The sequence below is a fragment of the Oncorhynchus clarkii genome, chromosome 30, assembly GCF_045791955.1.
Source record: "Oncorhynchus clarkii lewisi isolate Uvic-CL-2024 chromosome 30, UVic_Ocla_1.0, whole genome shotgun sequence".
In the NCBI taxonomy this organism is placed as follows: Eukaryota; Metazoa; Chordata; class Actinopteri; order Salmoniformes; family Salmonidae; genus Oncorhynchus; species Oncorhynchus clarkii.
The window spans coordinates 12,162,529-12,176,251 of record NC_092176.1 but is presented as its reverse complement, the minus strand read 5'-3'; positions in this window follow the sequence as shown (position 1 = coordinate 12,176,251).

The window sequence follows — 13,723 nt, the reverse complement described above, 5'->3', positions numbered from 1 at the left end:
GGATCATACAATCGTCTCTTTTCATATCAAAGACAAATTCAGCTCTGTTCAACAATAAAATGTCTAGCAAAGCGCACACACATACCGTGTGGTTAAACAATATTTGAAAGATGATAGATACTATACTATATTTTTGGTATATTTCTAAGAGAACTATGTCAAATAAAATAGCTGTATGCTACTCCTTATCTAACACATATGAACGGTACCTCTGACCCAGACTGCAACATGTGATGAGTAACTGGGCTTACTGTAGACTGTAGACTGCTCACGCTCCAGGTCTTACTGCTCAGTGTTACTCCAAGGCTGCTGTAACTCTCCTTAAGTCCTGATGACCACTACTCCCATGTACTGTGTGTCCTCTGACATATGCCCAGTCCATTCATCCAGTGTCCAGCTCCAGTCTCCAGCATGTGCTGGCTAACTGGCCTCTGTGGAGAAGCCACTGTCATACATGGTGAGGAGCGTCTGTCTGTTGCTGCCAGCCAGGAGGGACAAAATCACAGCCTTTCTGTCCACCTCTGCCTCCAGCCAGCCTTCTCCCCCCTCTCCCTCCACCTTCCTCAGCACCCATGAATCAGAAGCACACTTTGTCATGCAAATAGGGCCATAAAAAAAGATCTCTACTAACGCAAGCAGTGTCAAGCGTTTGGCACAGAGAGTTCATCAAGACCAGCAGGGTAGGCAGACACTTCAGCACCCCTTCTATTAATGTCTTCTACTGCTGCTGAGTTCCTTTAAGTTGACTGTATACATACGGTATCAGTACATTAGTCAAGGAGATGCCATTTCACTACAGATGATAATAAATGCAAGCAAAGTAAATGATTTGGCATCATCTATTTCAGGTAGTACACACACACACACACACACACACACACACACACACACACACACACACACACACACACACACACACACACACACACACACACACACACACACACACACACACACACACACACACACACGCGCGCGCGTGCGTGCGTGGAAGACAAAGAGCTGCATTATTTATTCCCCCGAGCTCCAACTAACCCACACTCTGAAAGCCACACCACAGACCCAGATCCACAAAGCCTGTTGCTGCTGCATCTAGATGGCCAACTCTCCCCTCCCTTTATCTGCTACCTGAACAGAAGCCGGCTGTCTCCCCTCATCCAGACCATACACACTGGTTTGACCACGTAAACATCTTTTGCAAGTTTGCATTTGGAACAATTTAAATGGATGCATGTCTCCCAGATGTATTGAAGGGTTGAAGATGTGCAACAGGCTACGTCTTGCACCTTCAGATTGTTTCAAATTCCTCAGTTCATTGCAGAAAATCTATTGTCTGCATTGCCTATTAATCATCAGGCTTTATGAAGAGTATAAATTAGGTTCTAAGCACGTGTCTCTGTCCACCTTCTGTGTAAACAGTATAAGCCCAGTGTTGCTGACTCACTGCAGTAAAACACATTAGAGGTTGATGCATAAAACGTAACTACCACCTGTTCGCTCTAGACACTGAGCTGACAAAAATAATGGGTATAGTTGTTTCCTCTGCTTCAGGATGGCAGCAAAGGACACACAAGCAAATACTTGAAACTCATGATGATGTTTACTGGAGTATTGACGGCTCATGTCATTTGACTTTTCAAAAGAAGTTGTGCGTTTAACATGGGGGTTGAAGTTTATGAATCAAGGGATTTGTCTTGTGTGTTGGTGTGAAAGGGGCATGAATTCAGGAAAGGTCTCTGATGGCATAGGACATTTTAAATCCCCATTCAAAAACATATTGATTTATGGTTTCATTAACTAACTGACAACACTCCGGGTTGCAATCCGGCTTGCAATCCTTATTAAACAAACTAGTTATTGTCAGGGATTTCTGCCCTAAGTTCATACAAGAGACCACAGGAAACTTCTTTGATCAGAGGTTAGTTTGTTTAATAAGGATTGTAACCCGGAGTTTACACTTACAGTGATTTTCAAGTAACACACTCAGTACAAAAGATGGTGTTTTCCCTTTGTATCCCCTACTGAGGATCACCCCGCCCAGGCTGATGTCCCTTAACCTTAATACCATATAAGCTTATAATTAATAGTTGCTAATACAATGATGTTCCTGCTAGGCGGAGTTCAGCTTATTGTTATTTGCAGTTAGTTTCCCAATCCTGTCTCCTATTGCTATCATGTGCTAGCAGAAGTAAGACTGGAACATAGTATCAACAGGAACTGAAAGTATAGTTTTAACAAACAGGCACATGACTTTTGTACAGTTGACCTCTTCATGCACTTACAAAGTGTCTACCACTGATTCTTAATATCAACATAAAGCAAAACATTAATCCTTGAATAGGTGTTCCTATAATGTACAGATAAGACAAAATTCATTTCACTCACCGCTTTGGAGGTACTACCTCCAACACAAACATTTCAATCAATTAATTTGGTTCACAAGGGAATGTAGCACAAATACGACAATCATCTCTTTGGCACATAGCATAATTAAATGGTTCCATATGATGTTCATGTCTGGGTATGGCCACAATAATAAGGGTCAGCATGGTGGAAATGACCATCGACTCTAGGACCACGGCTTCCCTTTAAACAACACCTACAGTTGCCCCTCTTTGGAGAACGTTTACAAACCAAATGGGCCATCAGATCAATTTGTGCCCTGTGCTCAGGGTTTGGATCAATATCATCAAATTTGAATTTGCTAATATAGGTCAAATAGATTAGGATCAGGTTCACTCTCAGGATCAGGGTTCAACCTCTCCATTCACCAGGGCATGCTGAGAATAGTGTCAACATCTTAAGTACACAACTTCTTTACCCATGTCATACAGTTATTAACATACTAAGAACATACTCAAATCAATCGGTCAGTTTTCAAAAATCTTTCAGTACCCAAATCATAATCAAAACCCAATTAATTATCCAACCCAAAATTAGAATGACAATGCTTCGGTGATTGGTCCTAGTACTCAATGTTAAAAACCCTCAACATAGCACATCGACACTGGCAGAATGTATATTTATATTAATATACAGCATAATTATCCATAATTATAGTATTCACTTTTTATCATGATTATAACCACAGATCAGTATCCCAATGCATCCTTTAATCTAAATTATTAAATTTAGCAGTGTGTTAGACCTCCACGATCAACTTGTTACCCCAAATTGAAGGCAAGCTTAGGTCAATTTTGGGCACAGTAGACCCCCCCCCTCCCCCCCCCCTTTCAGGCACTCAATCTTCTGGGCTCTCTTCATAGTCTTCTTCAGATAGCTTCATAGTGCAAGTGGATGGCCCATGATAATGTCCCAATTTTAATGTCTCACCCTAGCCAACCAGCATACCAGCAACATGAGAGAAGTTTTGGAACGGATCTCTCTCCATGCTTACTCCACGTGTACTCATGTCGCACTCCTGAGAGAAAAGGCATGCGAGAAAAGCAGTTGATAGCTTTGATTGGATGCTGTACACCGGTTGCTGGCTCGGACTCAGGTCTCTCGGTAGAAGTGATGCGGACAGCGCTCTCGATACACTCCTACATATCACTATTCCCCATTTTTGACACAAGACTCACAATGTGAGGAATGTGTTAAAATAACAAAACACCACTACTGGTTAAAATAAAACAAAACAATTTCAAATAATAAAATCGAATCAGAATCACTACCCATAATAACTGCATAAAGAAAGAAATTGTACCCATACAGTCATAGGAAAACAGACTGAAGACAGCCTACCCTTATTCAAAGGCAACGCCCTCTTCTTCTTCCCGTTGTTCTGAATCACACATATGGCCATGACCTATAAACTTCATCATCATTTTCAGTATTATAAACAACCTTGAAATCAGTATTTATTATAAAATTCCTTTCACAACACTAATCAATCCTCAGCTATTCACTTCAGTCCATCTTATCCTTAATGTGATTTGGGTTTACTGCAGGGCTTTCTGAAAAGGTACTGGGATTGAGACGTAGGGGGACAGCGTGACAGCCATGTTGAGGAGTGGGAGGAGTATGTGGTGTGTCGGTCCGAGGGACGAGATGTGGGATACAGTGGAGACATGACTACCCAAACAGGTATTTCAACTACAGTGCAATGAATCACAGAGCGATGAAAGCAGTGCTGGTCAACACATGTGGAGGAGGCACCACAACATTGTCAAGGGGCTCCCAGAGAACAGCAGCAGCAAGGAGGTACAAGTCTGGCTGAAAAAGCACCTATTTAACAGCTGCATGTTCATGGTAAAGAAAGAGGCCAGGACTTTGGGGGAGGCTCTGACCTACTACATAACTTTGTGTGTCCTGGTCTTGATCCTATCCACACAAACAGAAGTAGATTAGCTACGATTAGTATGTCAGATCACAACTGTCATTGTAGATATGGGGAAGAGAGTGTCAATGGCTTGCTGACATGAGAAGGTCTGAAAATGGTGTTGCTGTTTTTGGGATACTGCAAACGGCAACTACATGATGACTACAGTGTTAAACCACTGGAGAAATATCTCTCTGAGTGTGCAAAAATAGTGCAGAATGTTTGTAAACTGGTTGCGTTGGGCTCACTGTAAACGCCTGCATGTTCAGACGCCTTGTTTGGCCACAATGGATTTTTCCTCAGAGCAGCCTTGTTTCACCCAAAGTCAACACTCCCTTACAAAAAAAAACACTTAACAAATTTGCAGTTTTCAAATGTTAAGCTTAAATTTCACACATGAAGCCGTATTTTCCCGTGTGTTACATTTAGAGTTCACATGGTAACACCACCTCTTCTCATGTGAGAAGAAAAACACGTTTTCACTTTCACACGTGGAATTGCAAGTTCACACGTGAAAGTGATTTACATGTGAAAATCTAATTTGCAGTTTTACATGTAAGAATATGGAATTGCAAGTTTACATGTACTGTGGTGGTGAAATAGTGTTATTCTCATCACATGTGAAAAGGTGGCGCTAACATGTTGCAGTAGCAATATTTCCACATTCTGTAATGCCATAATGTAAAAAGGTAACTTAGTCTACCTAAGTATAATAATTCATGTGTTTGAAAAAGTATCATTTCTTATTTCTGAGCCATCCACTCAGAGTGTTGCTGCTGCTGGCTCACGCCTCTGTTGGTCAGTGGCCGTTTGAAGGAAACCAGTGAAAAGAACAGAGAAGCTAGCGCTCAATGTCTCCTTCTTTATCTTTTTGAACATGTTCAAATTAGGGCTGTCAGAGTTAATCAAGTTAACTCAAGTTCAATTTTTTGTCATTTTTGTGTGCTTTTTTTGGTTTGTTGCATTGTCTGAAAGCGTTCAAAATGGCAATATTCTTGTAATGCTTTTTGTAATGCTTTTGGAATAAAAAATCTTAAATTACAGCTCAATTTGAGCAAATTATGAATTTACGATTAATTGTGTTTAATCACAGCAAATCCTGCAATAAATATATATATATATTTTGACAGGACTAGTTGACATTAAAATGTGAAAATGCACGTGAAAGTTTAGCAGATATGAGTCTGTCATGACTCTGTCATGGTTGCTCATGGTCACGTGATGAGGTAGCCCCGCCTGCGACTTCAAAATTAGTGTTGGCCCTCTCGGTCAAATGGTCAACACGTTAGCTTCTCCTGTGGGAGAATCCCTGCAGTTACAAAAGCACATGTGGAACGTATAATATATCACGTTGGTGATTTGTTCGCATATGAAAAAAGTATGTGAAACATCAGAAGTGTCTGAAAACCACATGTCTGACTTGTGAAAATGTCACAAGTAACATTTTCCACAGCATTTGTTCAAACGCCACATGCTTTTTCACACGTTCTTTTCACGTGATTTTGTCATGTGTTTTTTTTGTATAAGGGCTGCTCTACTCAGATGGACAGAGTGAGAGAGGGATAGAGGGGGCTACTCATGTTTCTTTGTTTTACACAGTCAAGAAGTCCATCTTTTACGAATGGGACTGAATCACATAAAACTTTTACAGTCATTAACAAGACATCCATGTACTGTAAAATGAATAAAGTACAACATTTAGGCTTCTGAACTACCTGACTATGGTCACACCTTCTTTAGCTTGGTGTCAACAAATATCCATGGTAAAGCAGTCAACAGCTTAAATTAATCAACATTTGGCCATGATGTCATACAAATACAAAAGAGCCCAGGAGTAATTGAGCCCCCCTTTCACCCTCTTTTCTCTGCCCTTTCCTCCACTGTAACTTTGTGGCCTTTGCCAAGCAGTGTATTTCCATGACAACCTGGGGGTTGTAAGAACGGCATGGAAACGTCAAACACTTGCCTCGGCGGGCTCACATCAGAGGAGACAAAGGCCAGTGAGCTACATGTGGGGAGTGGATGAACACTTTTCCCAGAAGCACCAGCCCACTGAAGGCTGCCTATACACCCTGGGACACTGACACCCCCATTGAATTTATCTTGTTCAACAACAAGATTCTACACTATATACAGTATATGAACATAGGTGGACACCCCTTCAAATTAATCAATTTGGCTATTTTAGCCACACCCGTTGCTGACAGGTGTATGAAATCGAGCACACAGCCATGCAATCTACATACACAAACATTGCCTTACTTTACGAACTCAGTCACTTTCAACGTGGCACCGTCATAAAATGCCACCTTTCTGCCCTGCTAGAGCTGCCCCGGTCAACTGCCCCGGTCAGTGCTGTTATTGTGAATTGGAAACTTCTAGGAGCAACAACGGCTCAACTGAGAAGTGGTAGGCCACAAAAGCTCACATAACGGGACCGCCAAGTGCTGAAACGTGTGGCGCGTAAAAATCGTCTGTCCTCATTTGCAACACTCACTACTGAGTTCCAAACTGCCTTTGGAAGGCACGTCAACACAATAATTGTTTGTCGGGAGTTTCATGAAATGGGTTTCCATGGCCGAGCAGCTGCACACAAGCCTAAGATCACCATGTGCCATGACAAGTGTCGGCTGGAGTGGTGTAAAGTTTTCCACCATTGGACTCTGGAGCAGTGGAAAAGCGTTCTCTGGAGTGATGAATCACGCTTCACCATCTGGCAGTCTAATGGACAAATCTGGGTTTGGCAGATGCCAGGGGAATGCTACCTGTCCGAATGCATAGCGCCAACTGCAAAGTTTGGTGGAGGAAGAATAATGCTCTGGGGTTGTTTTTTTAATGGTTCAGACTAGGCACCCTAGTTCCAGTGATGGGAAATCTGAACGCTACAGCATACAATGACAAGCCAGACGATTCTGTGCTTCCAACTTTGTGGCAACAGTTTGGGGAAGGACCTTTCCTGTTTGAGCATGACAATGCCCCCGTGCACAATGCGAAGTCCATGCAGTTTGTCGAGATCAGTGTGGAAGAACTTAACTGGCCTGCACAGAGCCCTGACCTCAACCCAATCGAACACCTTTGGGATGAATTGGAACGTCGACTGCGGGCCAGGCCTAATCGTCCAACATCAGTGCCCAACCTCACTAATGCTCTTGTGGCAGAATGAAGCAAGTCCCCGCAGCAATGTTCAAATATCAAGTGGAAAGCCTTCCCAGAAGAGTGGAGGCTGTTATAGCAGCAAGGGGGGGACCAACTCCATATTAATGCCCATGATTTTGGAATGAGACGTTTGACGAGCAGGTATCCACATACTTTTGGTCATGTAGTGTATATGATGACGCTGAATGCTATATTACATACTGTAGCAATCTGGAGTTGCAGCAAAGTGTCATATGACTACAGTGTAAAATGGGCAACAATGTTTAGAGAGTTGAGGGGATACCTGCACAGTTCTGCTATGCCACTCCATTACAGAGTGATCATTACTACACTGTACTTTGCTCAGTAATGTATGACTCTGGACTGAACAAATGTAACTATCTAGAGTCCTGTGAATTCTCTACAAAGCAAATTCTACTCATATCGGCTAATTCTAATATGGCAAGACTCATAATTTACTCAAATTTTGTCAACATCGGGCCAGTGCTATCTGTGATATCGCATGTGACTAGCGTACGAACGAGCGGACGGACAGAGACAGATCCACAGTCCCTTACCCGATTTCCTCATGGGGACAACAAAGACTATGTGAGTCCTCTGACAGACAAGGCTGACCTGTAGTCAGATTAAGAGTTTAAATAGATTAAATAATATAAGAATACACTCATAGATTTGATTTTATGGAATTATTAAAAGGGCAGGGGTTAAATCTGTAAATCTGGGGTTCAGAAAATGGCGGAATGTAGCATCGTAAACAAACATTCCTGCCTTGCAGGCCATTCGGGGCATGTTTGTCTGGCCTAATCTGGCCAGAGCAGATAATGTTTATGACCGCCCCTTGAACCATCAATCAGCACCTCTGGTGGGGAAATGGTCACACCGTCGCTAAGGAGACCGCCTTTAAAAGCAGCGCCATAAATGTTGTAGGGCCGTTAGGACAATAGAAAAGACAGAAGAGGAGAGCGACCGAGCGAGAGAAAGAAAGAAACAAAAAATAGACCGAGATGGTCTGATGCAGTCACAGCAGAGTGCAGTCTAACATTAGATGTTAGCTGTATGTCAGAGCACTGTGCCACTGCCAGGTCTGCGTCTGACCTTAGATACCGCATATACATCCTAAAACCACCCCCATATACATCCTAAAACCACCCCATATACATCTTAAAACCACCCCCATATACATCCTAAAACCACCCCCATATACATCCTAAAACCACCCCCATATACATCCTAAAACCACCCCCATATACATCCTAAAACCACCCCCATATACATCCTAAAACCACCCACGTATACATCCTAAAACCACCCCCATATACATCCTAAAACCACCTCCATATACATCCTAAAACCACCCCCATATACATGCTAAAACCACCCCCATATACAACCTAAAACCACCCCCATATACATCCTAAAACCACCCCCATATACATCCTAAAACCACCTCCATATACATCCTAAAACCACCCCTATATACATCCTAAAACCACCCCAATATACATCCTAAAACCACCCACATATACATCCTAAAACCACCCCCATATACATCCTAAAACCACCTCCATATACATGCTAAAACCACCCCCATATACATCCTAAAACCACCCCCATATACAACCTAAAACCACCCCCATATACATCCTAACCCCCCCCCCCCCCATATACATCCTAAAACCACCTCCATATACATCCTAAAACCACCTCCATATACATCCTAAAACCACCCCTATATACAACCTAAAACCACCCCAATATACATCCTAAAACCACCTCCATATACATCCTAAAACCACCTCCATATACATCCTAAAACCCCCTCCATATACAACCTAAAACCACCTCCATATACATCCTAAAACCACCTCCATATACATCCTAAAACCACCCCCATATACATCCTAAAACCACCTCCATATACATCCTAAAACCACCTCCATATACATCCTAAAACCACTCCCATATACAACCTAAAACCACCTCCATATACATCCTAAAACCACCTCCATATACATCCTAAAACCACCCACATATACATCCTAAAACCACCTCCATATACATCCTAAAACCACTCACATATACATCCTAAAACCACCCCCATATACATCCTAAAACCACCCCCATATACAACCTAAAACCACCCCCATATACATCCTAAAACCACCTCCATATACAACCTAAAACCCCCTCCATATACATCCTAAAACCCCCCCATATACATCCTAAAACCACCTCCATATACACCCTAAAACCACCTCCATATACATCCTAAAACCCCCTCCATATACATCCTAAAACCACCTCCATATACATCCTAAAACCACCTCCATATACATCCTAAAACCACCTCCATATACATCCTAAACCCCCCCCCCCATATACATCCTAAAACCACCTCCATATACATCCTAAAACCACCTCCATATACATCCTAAAACCACCTCCATATACATCCTAAAACCACCTCCATATACATCCTAAAACCCCCTCCATATACATCCTAAAACCACCTCCATATACATCCTAAAACCACCTCCATATACATCCTAAAACCACCTCCATATACATCCTAAAACCACCTCCATATACATCCTAAAACCACCCCCATATACATCCTAAAACCACCTCCATATACATCCTAAAACCACCCCCATATACATCCTAAAACCACCTCCATATACATCCTAAAACCACCTCCATATACATCCTAAAACCACCTCCATATACATCCTAAAACCACCTCCATATACATCCTAAAACCCCCTCCATATACATCCTACAACCACCCCCATATACATCCTAAAACCACCCCAATAAACCCCCTCCATATACATCCTAAAACCACCTCCATATACATCCTAAAACCACCCACATATACATCCTAAAACCACCCCCATATACATCCTAAAACCACCTCCATATACATCCTAAAACCACCCCTATATACATCCTAAAACCACCCCAATATTCATCCTAAAACCACCCACATATACATCCTAAAACCACCCCCATATACATCCTAAAACCACCTCCATATACATCCTAAAACCACCCCATATACATCCTAAAACCACCCCCATATACAACCTAAAACCACCCCCATATACATCCTAAAACCCCCCCATATACATCCTAAAACCACCTCCATATACATCCTAAAACCACCTCCATATACATCCTAAAACCACCCCTATATACAACCTAAAACCACCCCAATATACATCCTAAAACCACCTCCATATACATCCTAAAACCACCTCCATATACATCCTAAAACCCCCTCCATATACAACCTAAAACCACCTCCATATACATCCTAAAACCACCTCCATATACATCCTAAAACCACCCCCATATACATCCTAAAACCACCTCCATATACATCCTAAAACCACCTCCATATACATCCTAAAACCACCCCCATATACAACCTAAAACCACCTCCATATACATCCTAAAACCACCTCCATATACATCCTAAAACCACCCCATATACATCCTAAAACCACCTCCATATACATCCTAAAACCCCCTCCATATACATCCTAAAACCACCTCCATATACATCCTAAAACCACCTCCATATACATCCTAAAACCACCTCCATAAAACATCCTAAAACCACCTCCATATACATCCTAAAACCCCCTCCATATACATCCTAAAACCACCTCCATATACATCCTAAAACCACCTCCATATACATCCTAAAACCACCTCCATATACATCCTAAAACCACCTCCATATACATCCTAAAACCACCCCCATATACATCCTAAAACCACCTCCATATACATCCTAAAACCACCCCCATATACATCCTAAAACCACCTCCATATACATCCTAAAACCACCTCCATATACATCCTAAAACCACCTCCATATACATCCTAAAACCAACTCCATATACATCCTAAAACCACCTCCATATACATCCTAAAACCCCCTCCATATACATCCTAAAACCACCCCCATATACATCCTAAAACCACCCCAATATACATCCTAAAACCCCCTCCATATACATCCTAAAACCACCTCCATATACATCCTAAAACCACCCACATATACATCCTAAAACCACCCCCATATACATCCTAAAACCACCTCCATATACATCCTAAAACCACCCCTATATACATCCTAAAACCACCCCAATATACATCCTAAAACCACCCCTATATACATCCTAAAACCACCCCAATATTCATCCTAAAACCACCCACATATACATCCTAAAACCACCCCCATATACATCCTAAAACCACCTCCATATACATCCTAAAACCACCCCATATACATCCTAAAACCACCCCCATATACAACCTAAAACCACCCCCATATACATCCTAAAACCCCCCCATATACATCCTAAAACCACCTCCATATACATCCTAAAACCACCTCCATATACATCCTAAAACCACCCCTATATACAACCTAAAACCACCCCAATATACATCCTAAAACCACCTCCATATACATCCTAAAACCACCTCCATATACATCCTAAAACCCCCTCCATATACAACCTAAAACCACCTCCATATACATCCTAAAACCACCTCCATATACATCCTAAAACCACCCCCATATACATCCTAAAACCACCTCCATATACATCCTAAAACCACCTCCATATACATCCTAAAACCACCCCCATATACATCCTAAAACCACCTCCATATACATCCTAAAACCACCTCCATATACATCCTAAAACCCCCTCCATATACAACCTAAAACCACCTCCATATACATCCTAAAACCACCTCCATATACATCCTAAAACCACCCCCATATACATCCTAAAACCACCTCCATATACATCCTAAAACCACCTCCATATACATCCTAAAACCACCCCCATATACAACCTAAAACCACCTCCATATACATCCTAAAACCACCTCCATATACATCCTAAAACCACCCCATATACATCCTAAAACCACCTCCATATACATCCTAAAACCCCCTCCATATACATCCTAAAACCACCTCCATATACATCCTAAAACCACCTCCATATACATCCTAAAACCACCTCCATAAAACATCCTAAAACCACCTCCATATACATCCTAAAACCCCCTCCATATACATCCTAAAACCACCTCCATATACATCCTAAAACTACCTCCATATACATCCTAAAACCACCCCCATATACATCCTAAAACCACCTCCATATACATCCTAAAACCACCCCCATATACATCCTAAAACCACCTCCATATACATCCTAAAACCACCTCCATATACATCCTAAAACCACCTCCATATACATCCTAAAACCAACTCCATATACATCCTAAAACCACCTCCATATACATCCTAAAACCCCCTCCATATACATCCTACAACCACCCCCATATACATCCTAAAACCACCCCAATATACATCCTAAAACCCCCTCCATATACATCCTAAAACCACCTCCATATACATCCTAAAACCACCCACATATACATCCTAAAACCACCCCCATATACATCCTAAAACCACCTCCATATACATCCTAAAACCACCCCTATATACATCCTAAAACCACCCCAATATACATCCTAAAACCACCCCTATATACATCCTAAAACCACCCCAATATTCATCCTAAAACCACCCACATATACATCCTAAAACCACCCCCATATACATCCTAAAACCACCTCCATATACATCCTAAAACCACCCCATATACATCCTAAAACCACCCCCATATACAACCTAAAACCACCCCCATATACATCCTAAAACCCCCCCATATACATCCTAAAACCACCTCCATATACATCCTAAAACCACCTCCATATACATCCTAAAACCACCCCTATATACAACCTAAAACCACCCCAATATACATCCTAAAACCACCTCCATATACATCCTAAAACCACCTCCATATACATCCTAAAACCCCCTCCATATACAACCTAAAACCACCTCCATATACATCCTAAAACCACCTCCATATACATCCTAAAACCACCCCCATATACATCCTAAAACCACCTCCATATACATCCTAAAACCACCTCCATATACATCCTAAAACCACCCCCATATACAACCTAAAACCACCTCCATATACATCCTAAAACCACCTCCATATACATCCTAAAACCACCCCATATACATCCTAAAACCACCTCCATATACATCCTAAAACCCCCTCCATATACATCCTAAAACCACCTCCATATACATCCTAAAACCACCTCCATATACATCCTAAAACCACCTCC